Below are 12,178 nucleotides of genomic sequence, written 5' to 3' on the forward strand. Positions count from 1 at the left end.
ATGGCCAGCATGGGAGACCAAGCATCTTGAACAGCGGGCAAATTTAAATTTTTAGCAGGCTGTGAGTGGTGGGGCAGGGTTCTCTAGAAGGCTGTGTTAGCAGCTCTGTCACCCGGGAAGCACAGCTGAAGCTGCGGCTGCAGGCTTCCTGATGACCTGTTCTGTCCCATTGTGGCAGGGGTGTAGACAGCAGCAGCGGCGCCGCAGCAGAAAAATAGGACTAGTTGGATCTAGGCCGGGGGAACAAACGTAGCTGGTGGCATGGAGCCATAGCTGGTGGCACAGAGCCAGGAAGGGCCCAGCAGGAACAGACCTCTGGGCCTTTCTTGGAGTTAAAATAGACTATCTGAGATATAGGCAAGTATTCTGGGGGGCTTGAATCCAGTGAGATGTGTGTAGTAACCCAGAAGTCTATGACTGATGGGGTCTGTGGGTGGGAGTCAGCGAAGAGAACCAGGTTGTCCTCTGCTCCCAGTCAATTAGAGAGGGCCAGCAAACTCTAATGTTTATGCCAAGGAAAGGGGAAAAAAAACTTGCCAATTAGCCAGTGTGTGAGAAGGCCGGAATTGGGACGCTGGAATTGGGATTTCGGAGAAGATCTGTAAGCAGGTGGGCGAGCGAGGTAGAGAGATCTAGAGAGAGCCACATGGAGGGTCTGTTCTTTCATCTTTCATCTGGCTCTGTGCGGGGCCACGTCCCCATGGCAGTTAATAGTGACATCACAGGTAGGCGGACTGTAACAGAATCCTAACAATACTGGAGTAAAGCCTACACATGTTACCCTACTAACCTTAATCTCTTTAAAGACTATTTGTAAATATAACCACATTCTGAGAAATTAGAGGTGAGGCTTCATCATGTGAATTTGGGAATGATAGTGTTAACCCATTACAGTCCTAACTTCTCTGTGAACGTGAAATCCTCGTTCAGAAGAAGCAAGGAGCTTCTTCTGAACAGAAAGATCCTTCATTCAGGATGCTGATGGGATAGGAAAGTACTCATTGCTTTAAATCCATGAAAGCACTGGTGTTAAAGACAGGTAGCTAAGAAAGGTCAAAGGATAAAATATGTTTAAAATGGTATCTAAATATAAAAACTACTAGATATTTCTGAAATTACCCAACAATCCTATTCAAAATTATTCATTAAATTTTGTATTAATTATCCATCCAAACTTAGTAAAAATTTAAAAGATACCTCAAGTGTATTATTGTAACACCATGAGTAATTTGTTAAAATAAATACTTACATTTCAGTATATGTTCCATTTTTTGGACCTTTTAGGAAAAATAGTAATGACTGAATTGGGCTATAGTGTTTTACAAAATCCAAAAGATGTTAAGGGAAATTATAATCACCGTATGTAAAATCATGATTGTAAAAAGAAAAACTACCTACATGATCTAAGTACAAATTTTCAGTTGTGGTTTAGATCTCCTGGTATCTTATTAATAACTCAGAGAAAATATTTCTCTGTGTTTTCAAATAATATATACACAAGGCTATGTCATTTGGTATGGCCAATGTATCCCATATCCATAGAAACCTATTCATTGCATTTCTCTTAGTAATTGACTCTAAACGAGATATAAATTTCTTGTTTCATAATGATTTTGGTAAAAAATAATGTAAAAGATATAAGAACTATCAGATAATATTCCTAAAGGATTGCTATGGAAGAAAAATGTCACGCATACAGTGCAATGTCATGGTCCATGATGAGAACAATAGAAGATATATAATAGAACTCTTACTCCTAATTAAAATATTTACAAAGTAGTTGTATGTGCTGGTTTGAGTTGCAAAATTAGTAAATTTTAGTGCTCAACAAGTAACATGAAAAACAAAATATCAATTAGTGCCTCCATGGAGAACTCTTGGGTTTGTTATAGAGTAGATAAAAAGCAACCGTGTTCAAAAATTTAGCGTTAATCTTATACAATGTAACTTTTATCTTTTATTAAAATGAGATAACATAGCTTTCCAGAGGCCAGAGACCTGCTTCAGGTGATTTACTGCTAACTGTAGTATGCAAAACAGGTTTGAACGAGGCAATGGAGTGGAACAGCATAGGTAATTATATGATAGGAAGAGCTTAAATGAAGTGAAAAAAAAACTCTTGACATGATAATATTAAAATTAAATTTCCAACAATGATGTCAAATGGCAATGAAGGTAAGAGGGATGGGGGTGATGGATGATGGGGCAGATACTGATGTCTTTCTTAGAAAGGGCAAGTACTAAATATTTGGTGGGAAATACTGTGAACTCAGTTGTAAATGGGTGATATTGCTGGTACTGTCATGTTAGAAAGAACAGACAAAATAGTTAATTGTCATAATTTTAATAGTGCAGTCCTGCTTTACCTGTAGCAAGTTACAAGCTAACACCAGCAAAACAATATAAAACTTTGAAAATAAACAGTTGAATATAGATTGCAATTTTATTTTATTATATCTTATTAAGTATTAAATATAGGAGCGAAACATAAATCAAAACAGGATAAGATTACTAGTAGAGTACAGGCAATTCAGCTGGCCTGCCTTCGGGGTCCTAGCAATTGTTTACATCATCACCTGCCACAGCCAGTCGGGTGTGTGTGGGATAAAAAGACAGTTGCCTTCCACCTCCAGCTCTCCCCATTTTCTTATCTCTCTCTGTTCCGAATGCCACTTTTCTCTCCCTTCCTGTGCCCTCTCTCTCTCTGCTTTCATGGCCTACTCAGTGTCTCTTTCCCTTCTCTAGGCTCTCCCTCCCCATTACCCACAATAAACCTCCTTTATGCCGAATCTGTTGTATGGCTTAATACCTTGTCATGGACCTGCCTTGGTGCCACTCTTCCACCACCACATCATCCTTAAATATCGTAAAAATTATTTTTTTTTTGACTTCTGAATATTTGAGAAGTTCTGAGCGTCAATATAAAGAAATTTCCTTTTATAAATGGCTACATTAAGATTATTTAAGCAGAGATTTTGGGTTAAAACGTCCTACAAGGTATAAAACACATAGCTTTCCTTTTACTGAGGACCACAGGAGATATATATAGTGAAGATAAACAACCTATATGAAAATTTTGATCATCACCTGTAGTTATACATATTTGAATTTATTTAATGGATCTTACTTTATTCTACTAAGACATTAACTTTATTTTACAATTTGCATAAGAAGTAAAATTGAGTGTCTTTTAAAGGCCTTTTTTTCTTCTTCCTTATCAAATACATATTTGTTGAAAAGCAGACTTCATTTCTCACAGTCTTCACAAAAAAGCAAGAGGGATGCAAAGAGACTTTAAGAATTGAACTTTCTTTTGTAGTATCTCAATTTATTTTTATAAATATTAAGGCAATTAGAAAACATGAAAAGAGGATTCTTTGGTGTTTCTGCTATGAATTTGCCACCAAAGTTAAGATTTTTGAACTTTATGAAACATAAAGTCTTGATGACAATACCAAGGACAAAAAAGGATTTGAAAAATCAAATTGCAATAAACAAAATTAACAAATGATGAGCAGGAATTTGGCTAAATGGTAAAAAGTTTGCCTGGCAAGCAAGATAGTGCTAGTTTACATAATGGTTATAAGAAAAAATAAGTTGTTAATCAAATATATTTATTGATTATCTATGAAAAGAAGTTTGCTTTCCTATTGTTCTAAATGAAGCCACTTCCTTTTAAATGCCTTCTGAATCCATTTTTAAGTGGGCTGATTACTGGACTTCTTGTACTAAATAATGAAAATCTATTACCATTTTCTAATGAATATGTTTTGACTCATGTACTTTTTCTGTTTTTTTTTTTTTTGCGGGGATGAAGGAAATTATTTTATTAAATATTTTCTTTTATTTTTACATAAACATTTATATTATTACACATGTATACAATAGGCTACCTAAAGCAAGAAGAATTGACACAATCAGGAAATATATATATATATATATATATATATATATATATATATATATATAATGTTTTTAGTGTTTCAGCTTTTGTATTTGACAGCCTTGAATAAAACATTTTTCCTATATTGGTATATCTAAAATTATGAATGTAAATCAATCTTTATCACATCTTGTTATTATCAACTTAAAACATCTATCTAGACCTAAAACATCTTAACCCCTAAAGAGCTAAGCTTCATTGTAAATCTAAGCTATCTGGTCTTCAACTCCATCATAGACTTGAGAAGGAATAATCTTGATTATCTGAGTGTGCTGGGATTGCAGGTTAGTAGCTTTCCAAATGAGAAGATGACAGAGACAGTTTTCTACCCGAAGAGTCACCCAATACTCTCTTTATGTTGGAGCATCTTCTTCAGCCTTCTGGCCCAATATATCTGACAGACATGCGTGTGAAGCAGGAACCATTGACGACTTGCTTATCCTGTCTTGGCAGAGTTTGGCAGTCAACTCTGCCTGCATCCAAGTTGCCCTTATCTAGGCAGAATTCTGTAGTGGTAGAAACAGTACATTTTTCCCGGCGGCTTGTTTCTCACATATGAAGCCATCTCCATAAGGAGGTTCTTTGATGCTCATCATTTTATTTGAGGTAGGCTGGGTATTGCCAAGAGTTAATCTATCTCATTGTCAGTGAGTCTTTAAAATAATAAAAACATCTTTAAATGCCATATTATGTATGTTTCTGAAGTATCTGAAGACCTTACCTATTGTGCCTTATCTTTCTGTAGGACCATATCTATCTTTTGCACCAAAGATGTATATTCTTGTGATAAAAGTAGACTAATAATTGATATGACCATGATTTGTTCAACTAACAATTAACTTGTATAACTTATTTATCCTAAACTCCCTGCAATAGCACTTTCAGAATATTTGAAGTAAACTTTGCATCATAATTGAGTTACAATATCTTATTTTAGAGTATATATATGTATATATATATATATAGCATGTGTAAAGAATAATCTTACATTAGAAATCTATACCTCAGTATCTAAAATTAAACTTATTTTGAATCTATATACAAAATTCTATAGCAGTGAATTAATAATAACTTTGTGAGTGACAATTGAGGCATTAAGTTGAGGAGTAGATTCACTAATCTACTTTTTGTTCTATCTTCCCTATATATTTCTATATTTCCCCCCTCTTTCTTTTCAACCCCTATCTCTAAACCTAAGAATGTAAGATAAGGGAAAAGAGAGACATCGCTGAGTCTAACCTTGTTTTCTCTCTAGATAAGACCAACAATAACTTGTAAAAAACTCCCACTGATAATAATCCTCTATAGCCCAAGAAAGCAATCAAAAACCTACCCGACCCACCTTAGAGGAAATGGGGCATCATTCTCCTAAGGTTTCTTCTGGCTGATTTGAAACAAATAATACTTTTGTAGGGGCCCAAATAAAATTGGGGAAATGGTTAAACAAGCAAAAATAGCATTTGTAGTTCAGTAAATGTTGAAAAAAATTCCAGGCTTAATTAGAGCCTTTGTGTGACAGTCTGAAATGCTGGACCAATTGGGATTGGAAGATTTCTTTGAAAGTGTCCTGGGAGTTGACTTGTTCCGACGAGGAACAGCAATTGAAGCACTTGATACTGGAACATGAAGGAAGCAGGATGTCAGTGTCCACCATGGTGAGAGGAATGAATCCTGCTAGGTCCGATGCAATGTCAGTGTCCAGTTCTTTTGTTCTGAAAGCATATAATTTCTCACAAACATTATACATTCCTAAAAATATAAATGTGTAAGGTGTTCGTGATGCACAGAACAATTAAGGCTAGTTTTCTGCTCTTTGTATGGGCCAAAAATAAGACATCTGTAAATCTTCACTGATGCCATATGAAGAATGGCATCCATTCTTATGACATCAATAAGTTATTCATTAGGAATTCTATAGCCAACAACAAGCATTGTCTATGCTTAAACATTCGTGTCTGAGCCAGTCTCAGAGCTATTGCCATAGAGTGGGATTAACAGTGTAATTTACCTGCTTGTTCTGCAGTTTAAATTCTTCACATCCTGATTGTATCTCCCTCCATTGTCCTCTCCCCATGGCCCCTCCCTCCCTCACCCCATCTCCTTCCCTCCCTTAGTCCTCAGAAAGGGGAGCCTTCCCCCCCCACCAACATCTCGCCTCAGCCTATCAAGTCTCATCTGTCCTCCCTGTAACCTCTTCCTCTGTAGGCAGGCAGGGCCGCCCCACCAGGGGGAAGTGATCTAAGTTCAGTGGCCAGCATGTATGTATGAAGTAGTCCCTAATCTCCACAGTTTGGGGTACACAAGGAGCCAGTACTGTTACATCTAAACAGAGGGTCTAGGGCCACAGACTCATGTGCTTTCTCAATTCCTTAAAAATTAATCAGGAATAACTGAATAAACTACTTATTCCACATTGATGTCTAAAGGTGTAATCCAACTAAGTATTCCAATTATCTCTGATAATTTATATTATGAGATTCTTATAAAAAACCTCAATGCCTGAGAATGTCAAGTGCCCAAATTATAGCTAATCTTTAGGATAGCCTTTATAAAGTCTACCAATATAAGAGTTTATTTCTGAAACATAATGTTTTAGGTAACAAATGGGATATTTTTCTTGTATTGACACCATGAAAAAATGCTTTTAAGATTCATCTTGCAAGAAGTCAGTGTGTGTGGGATCCTGATCCTATTATTTTGAGTATGAACATTGTGTTGGAAGCTAATTTCTATTTGATGGAGTGCTGTGCAACTTACGCAGAAGTAATTAGCAGAAACTAATTGCTTTTTAATTTTATTTCAATTGTGTTGCTGAAATATTTCTAATTGTCCAATGATAATCAGTTGTTATTTTTCTTTAAAATGTTATGTCAATTGTTGTAATAAGAAAGATGTATTTAGTAGACATGAAGTACCTCAAATGCATTGAATATTCAGTCATTAATTGAATTTCTTAAACATTAGAGTAATTAATCTTAGGGAAATTTTTATTACACAAAGTTTAACAAAATTATAAAGATTCATTACATAGCATACAGTTAGTGCTATATCATTTGTGAAAATTAAATTATTGTGGATTTTATATTACCCTTACAGAATTATAATACAAGGATAGAATGAAAGTTGACATTGCTGCCTGCCACCCCTTATTATTCATATCTATGGTTCTAGCTCGCATAGCACATTTATTAGGACAGGTTGCTTCACTTTGGGATAAAAGACAAGGTTCCTCAAATTGAGATAAAAATTAGTTTCTTGGACAGTTGATTTTTAGACATTTTTCAAACAAAAGCCCAATCAATGAAGTTTCCTAAAGCAGACTTATTACTTCATAATCTTTGCATTCAATGAAATCTCTATGGAACAACTTAGTAATATTAAGGCTTTGACAATGAACTAGATGCAGGATTTGGCCTCTAGCAATTTAAAATCACCTGACTAATAACAGGTAATACCACACACAGGTTTTTGGTTTCTTCATTATTTATATAGCTTATTCAGCCAAATAACTTAATGTCTAGATATTATCCTTTCAATGTCCACTTATTTTACTGTCTTTTCACTCATATTTTTATCTCTTTTCTCAGCCAGCCCTTCTACCTCAGCCTCCGCTCTACCTTCTTACTGCCAAGTGCTGACTCCCATTGGTACCAATTTATTCAGTTATCTCCTACTTCATTTTCCTTGTGGATTGTGTGTGAATGGTTACTGCAGTTTTCTCATCATTGCAACCAAGATGTAGTTTTCTTCTTCATCTATTCTCTTAAATTGTCCCATTAAAAATATCTTAAGTACCTTTATCAACATAATAAAAATATATTAAGATGAGATTATATACTCTCATTTTATATTTTTATAATTTATGCTTAGAATGGAAACAAATCCATTTAGTACACTTCAGGGACACTAGTGAACAGGACAGAGTACCAACAGTAGGATTTTCATTTTAATCACTGTAATTACATTCTGGTCCCACATTAGGAGGTTCATGGGATTAAACTCCTCTCTATACTTATGATACTATTTAAGCTATGCCTACTATAAATCAGAAAATTATAATTAATGATATTACCTCCATTTTTCATTCTTCTATTTATGGTTATTTTACACATACATTATATGAGTGGCTTAGTATAAAATCTCAGAAGTAAGTCTTATATATACTGTCATGTATTGAAAAGGGAATGGAATTCTTCCCATCACTTAACTAGTTTGGCGATTTCTTCCTGTGTTCACAGAAAAATTCCAGTTAAAATTATCAGTGAAAACCTGAAAGTTCAGTATTAACCATACCAGAGAAGAGATAGAGAAAGATTCAAAGAAACAGAAATGTACAGATGCCTTCAGCTGTGGTAATGACCTGAGGAAAGTAGCAGTGTGCTAATGCAGGAATATGCTAATTCTTTGAATATGGCTGGCTAGGTTTTTTCATTGTGGCTGATCAGCACAATGGCTTCAGGACAACCACCCTGATGAGACTGCTATTTGACAGGATGCTCTGAATTGCAAATTGCATTCTACATAAAATTCTTTTTCCTATTTTAGGTTCAGATCGATTTGGATTGATAATGCCCCATTCCTTCCTTCATCACAGTCTGTTACTCCACTGCACATGCTGTGGGAACCTCGGAGACTTTCCTACTACCTATCTCTTAAGAGACAAAATGCATTTTCAAATATATTATTTTTGGTGAGGTAAACACGTACTGGAATCAGTTAATAATTTACAGGGGATGAAAATAAATAATTATGAAGAACAACAAAGTAATCTTGATAATATATGTAGCATGTGCTGTGAAATGAGGAGAATCATCCTCAGGGAAATCAAGAGTGAACTCTCTCTATGTCACAATCTTCTTTGTTTTGAAACTTTTATTGGAATATGGAAAAACTAAAAATAATAATTAAGCTTTCAATGAACTAACTCTTCATAATGCGGCATACAGAGGCTCGTCTTTTCATTGGTAAATTGATGTATTTTTGACTTTCTTAGAAGTGGGAGGGAATCCTTCTTCCTAGGGGTCCCTGCCCTCTTTGAGGCCATGCCCTCTTCTGGAGGCACCATGATGAGTTCTGCTAAACTAAAACAGAAAATTCCATGCAGTAGATATAAGTCTTTCTTCCCATTTCACACGATTATTCTCCTACTTGCATGAACCTAAATGCTTTTATTGCTTTCGTATACATAGCTTAGCATCCTAGTACAGATTACCAGTGATTTCCCACATAAATAGGATCAAAGCATATTATTTATTATTCATAATATTAGAAAATGTCCCCATAGGAATATAGTTTCTTGTTGAAAAAGCTGAAGTTTATTAGCTATATTAAACATTAATTGATAACAATTTTTGTCATATCAGTTTGGTAGTTATGCAAATAGCTTTTAATCCCAATGTTATTTCTTCATGATTGTCTTTAAAGTTGCTAAGTTGAAATATGTTGATATCATTTGCTATTTTTTCCTATAGTTCTTAGATAATCATGCTACTTCTGTGTCCTATCATTTTTCTAACATTTTATAACAGGTTCTTAAATAATTTCAGCAGGGATTTTAGGACATGAATATCTTAGTATCGTTTTTGTTTAAAACAACTGGGCCATAGCCTAAATCTACCAAGATTTGCCTATTTTTTTTCTTCCTAAGCTTAATGAAGTTGTTATTGTTTCAGAATTAACCTTGGGTAGGCTTAGATTTTTCCCAAATCTACTTTATTTACTCCCATCTCCCAGAGGTGGGAGAGAACACAGGTTAACAGAGGCAGGGGATGTGTACCTTTTTAGATGTAGTTCCTTGGGCCAATTCCACTCTGTGTTGTCAGGATACCAGGAGTCCAGTTCAATAGCCAATACCGAAAATTATGAATCAGTAGCACAATCCAGCAGAAACCAAATCAGCACAGTTCACTGGAAGTGGCGAGACTCAGCACGAGTACCAACAGTTCCCTAGAGCTGGGAAGACCAGTGAAGACCAGTGAAGCAATGTAACCCACACAAAGGGGTAGCCAGGCTAAAGCATCCTTTCACTGCCTGTGGGATTCTGTTTATATTCTTTCTAAACACCATGTGCTCTCTCATGTGTCTGTTTTCAGCAAAACATCACATCCCCTCTCACAAGAGAGTTTCCAGAAAAACACCATGTGCCCTCTCACAGATCTGTTTTCTACTAACAAAGGTCATGAGCTTCTCTTCAGTGGTGGGAAAACATTCCCATATCCTACACTTGGGACCAAAACAAAAAACACTTAAAAGAAACCAAAGCTTCAACTAAATTCTTGGCTATTTGGAAACCTTGATCTACCCATTCTGTTAATATTTGTTATGGAGCTTCGCCTTGACATTATACACAGCTTATGATGTTTGCTGTCATTCACATTTCCTTTAAAACCTAACAGTAACTATTCTATGGGCAAAAATGTGATCATAACCGCAGAAGGTGTCTTGGAAACAGGAGAGAACAGGAAGGGCCATCTGACCGATGAGAAACAGTTTGCAGTGAGGGTGTGAGGAGAGATGTCTAGGATGGGTGTCTGTTCCAGCACGGCCTTAGTGTTGTTTCTGTAGGTGCTGGTCTCTGCCATCCCATAGGCAGACTGGTAACCAAGAATGATGCTCTGTGAGCAATTCCAACCTATGTTTCTTGACATTACCACCAGCTTAGAGCACTTTGTGGGCTGAAGCAGAAGAACATGATCCCTTGCACCTCCAAAATATTTATGAAGAATTTAATTGTTCTATAAATAACAGGTTCCAAACTCAGTGTAAAGAATTAAGAAAAACTTTGATTAGAAAAAAGGGTGTATATATACATTGTTTGAGTTGTGCTTGCATATAAATGTGTTTAAAAAAACAGGTAAAGTTTAGCAAAATTGCATACACATGTTTATTTTATGTTTATTTTAATACTTTGAGGAAAGTACTCTACTAAATAAACACTAAAAAGGACTACTATACTTTAACCTTAATTCATCTAAAACAGTATATATAACATGTTTGTAAACACCTCAGTATGCTATTATGAGTTTTGTGGAATATAAACATATATGTGCATGTATTGATTTATAACTATTAAGTCTTTAAGTGATAGTTATTATTTTGGTGTATTGTGTGTATCTAAGATTGCCTTTAGTTTATAATAAGCATTCTTGAAATGAAATCTCTTCTGTTATGTAGTTAACACATTAGAGTAATTTCTAGAAGACTTGATATAATAAAGTTTTCTAGGCTTAGGTTTCTATTATGAAAATGGGCTACAGAAATGTTATGATACTTTATTTTTTAATAAACATTATATAATGTATATAATATTCTTAATATAACAAACATTAATTGTTATCATTTATAAATTTATACTTTATTCATTAGAGAGTAGTGGCTCATTAACAATGCTATTTTTATTTCCTTGTTTATTTGAGCCTAAACTACATATTTGTGTCTTTAAAGTTTCTTACTATGTGAATTTATTTTAATTTGTAAAAATGTTATCACTATTCTTTGCATTTATGTCTCTTTGATATTAGCAAAAAATATGTCACCAGAACATTTGTATTTGAAATGAGCTACTCTTCAAAAATTCCTGCATTAAAGCTTAAGTAGTACATGGTATTTTGCCTTTTTATTTGAGTTTTTATTCTCACAACTAGGTTAACAATGTAGTTCAAGGATTAGGATTCTGTCATTGATTATCTTTGCCAATCATTGGATATGGAGAAAAATATTAAGGTTGCCAGAAGTGACTCGGATCTAGCATATATTATAATAAGAATTTATTATATTAATCTTTCTGGTAGGAGAATTTCCACTTATACAAGCCCCACATTTCATGGAGTGGGGAACCAAGAACAGACTTGTAGAATATAAATTATAGTGGTACAGAGTTGAAAGATACCTGTGAGTTTATGCGCACTAATTCAAGTCCCAGGTCTCTATAGGTAAGAAATATTTTGGCAAATATACTTTCAAAATTACCTCCATTTCTGAATTGACATAAGATGCAACAAATATTTCTTTATTGTCTTGTGAGGGAATTCAAGTGTCCTCCAAGCTGAAATCTTGTCTAATTTTTAATCATTTATTCAGCACTTTTTTGGCTACGTTTAGTTAGCTCTACTTTAACAGAAAAGTTGAGAGCAAAAGGTATCTCCTTGCTTTCTTCAAGGTTCTCTGCTTCTGAATTACCTTTGCTTTAAGAGGAATTTTTAATATCTGGCCTGAAGGTTAGACTCAGCATAGACA

At 34.8% G+C, this 12,178-nt stretch overlaps 1 long non-coding RNA gene across 1 annotated transcript; it reads left to right on the forward strand.

Moving 5' to 3' along the window:
* Positions 1-798: 798 nt before the first annotated feature.
* Positions 799-7,723, forward strand: LOC311602995. Its single transcript, XR_014780915.1, has 3 exons — positions 799-844; positions 5,463-5,598; positions 7,531-7,723. It is a non-coding gene; the product is annotated as an uncharacterized lncRNA (long non-coding RNA).
* Positions 7,724-12,178: the final 4,455 nt, after the last annotated feature.

Source organism: Acomys minous (assembly GCF_964271855.1).
Source record: "Acomys minous genome assembly, chromosome: 8".
NCBI classification, from domain to species: domain Eukaryota; kingdom Metazoa; phylum Chordata; class Mammalia; order Rodentia; family Muridae; genus Acomys; species Acomys minous.